This window comes from Macadamia integrifolia, chromosome 6 (genome assembly GCF_013358625.1).
Source record: "Macadamia integrifolia cultivar HAES 741 chromosome 6, SCU_Mint_v3, whole genome shotgun sequence".
In the NCBI taxonomy this organism is placed as follows: domain Eukaryota; kingdom Viridiplantae; phylum Streptophyta; class Magnoliopsida; order Proteales; family Proteaceae; genus Macadamia; species Macadamia integrifolia.
Window position 1 is genome coordinate 31,855,398 of NC_056562.1, and position 2,384 is coordinate 31,857,781.

General features: G+C 38.5%; 1 long non-coding RNA gene across 1 annotated transcript; it reads right to left on the bottom strand.

Moving 5' to 3' along the window:
• Positions 1-204: 204 nt before the first annotated feature.
• On the bottom strand, positions 205-1,304 carry LOC122081483. The gene is made up of 2 exons (XR_006141098.1): positions 565-1,304; positions 205-423 (listed from the first exon to the last, which is right to left on the bottom strand). It is a non-coding gene; the product is annotated as an uncharacterized LOC122081483 (long non-coding RNA).
• Between the last annotated feature and the right edge of the window lie 1,080 nt (positions 1,305-2,384).

Genomic DNA, 2,384 nt, shown 5'->3' on the forward strand with positions numbered 1-2,384 from the left:
CACCTTTTTTTTTTTTTTTTTTTTTTGCTAACGACAGATTCAAAATTACATTAAAAAAAATAAAGCAAGAAATTCATCACTGCTGATCTCATCCACCCCTTTTCTTTTGATGAAAATATTAGTTCCCATGAAAATTAGAATGGATGAGTGAAGGAACTGCTGCATTTGGAGATCAAAATCAGAGAGAAAAAGTAGGGAAAATGATTCAGTTAGAATAACCATGCATGAATCCCTAAACGAAGCCAACGTCATCTCTCACATATCACAGGAATCAATCAAAGAGAAATCATAAACAACTAGAAAAACAAAAAAATGATTTCAGTGGAAAAAGCAAGAAGAGAGAAAAATCATAGCTTGGCAGAGAGGGCTGACCGAGCACTCGCAGAGGCTGCCCTTGATATGTCCCTCTCCTGTGAAGTTTTTCTGTGAACAGAAGGAACAGAAAGGCAGAGAAAGTTTAGGGGCAATTCCCAAGCAGACCCACTTAGAGAGAGAACTTTCAGTATTGCTTCCCATCCCAAATTCATTTAAATTGGTCTTCCCAACAATGTATCACAGTTACACCTGAATCCGGGAGCACCCCTCAATTGCATGTCAACAGTGCATACATTATCTTTAACTCCAGCCACTTCACCTGCCAACAGACCCAATTTCTCGTTCTGCTCGATTTTTGGATCGATTGCTTCGGCTTCCTTTAATACATCCTCAGAAACATGGAGAAAGCTCCGAATTTGTGGCTTGGTCTGTCGCAAGACTCACAACCGATTCAAGTAGTCTTGGGGCAATTTCGATAGCTCTTCGCTGACAAGAGATAGAACTGAGGGCACTGCTATGATGCCCCTTTTAATCCTTCTCCTACTACTTATCGCATTCTTGCCAAGGGACTTGTGGATAACAACAAGATTGATCAAGCTGTAGAACTGAAAACTGAGATGTTCGAGAAGGGTTTCGCTCGAGACTCAATTGTCTATAATCATCTCAAGTCGGGGCTCGTGAGGAAGTCGGATCCGAATGGAGTTTTAGCTCTGTACAAGGAATTAAAAGAGAAGCTAGGGTTTGTCTCAGATGGGATCGCCTACGGAAGCTTGATGAAGGGATACTTGCTCAAAGGAATGGAGAAAGAGGCGACGTATTGTTATGAAGAGGCCATCGCAGAGAATTCTTATGTTAGGATGGCTGCTTCGGCTCACAATTCCGTTTTGGATGTGTTGAGTAAGAACAGTAAATCCTGCAATAATAGAATGGGAAACCATTAAAACTCTGCAACAGAACATCTTTTTGTCATGAAAAGCATTGTCACTGAACCGTGAAAGTGACATAACAATAGGTATAAAAAGAGGTATACGTATAAACCCTAGTATTTCTCTTTTTTTGGTTTAAAATAATATTCAAGGATCTAATGGTTTAAATTAATATGACAATATCCAAGGGTCATTAGATGCTAGCACACCTTATTCCTGGTTAATGTGCTAGCATTCCCAACCCTTGCCATTTTTTTTTTTTTTTTGTTACTTTACATAATTTTATTTCTTTCCAAAGGATTCGAATCATACTTGGGAACTCGGAAGATGAAATCGGTAGGCTTGAGGAATCCTATTATACGTGGGATAGGATAATTCGAATCTTAGTCTCATAGATTTATGAGAGATAAAAAACAGTATAGATCTAAAGTTCTAAACAATAAATTGTGGGAAAGGATAATTGGAATCTTAGTCTCATAGATTTATGAGAGATAAGAAGCAGCATAGATCTAAAGTTCTAAACAATAAATTGTTATCGCCAATGCGCCCTTCTAAACCAGCAACGCGCTCGACTCCCATAGTTACGTGGGTAGCAGCGGCTCAGTGGATCGTGAGCGGAATTCAAAGGTGGACTCTGCAACTTCCATAGCGGCGTAACGGAGAAAAAGGTCAGTTTCCATCTCAAATCCTTTATTTTGGTGGGTTTCTTTCATATATCTGCAACTTAGATCTGAAAAATCTTTTTTTTTCTTCTTTTTTAGTTTTCTTTCGCACCCTCAAATCCTTTTTTTTTTTTTTTTTTTTTTGGGTTTTCTTTCCTATGTCTGTAACTTACATTTTTTTTTTCTGGTTTTCTTTCATGTCTATAACTTAGGTCTGACTTTTTTTTTTCCAGAATTAGAAAACTTCTCCCCTCTGTAAACTCTTTCGCTTCTGGTTTTCACAATTACAACGTTGAGCTTTTAATTTGGAAGAGAGGAAATATCTTTTAATTTGGGTGGGAGGAAAGAGAAAGGACTCCGTTCCCTAACGGAGACTTCCTGCTATTTTGTCTCTTTTCTGTTCACCCGTCTCCCTCCCCTCCCTAATGGATCTTCGTATCTGAATCATCATCCCCGATAGATATAATTTGATGCACATTGG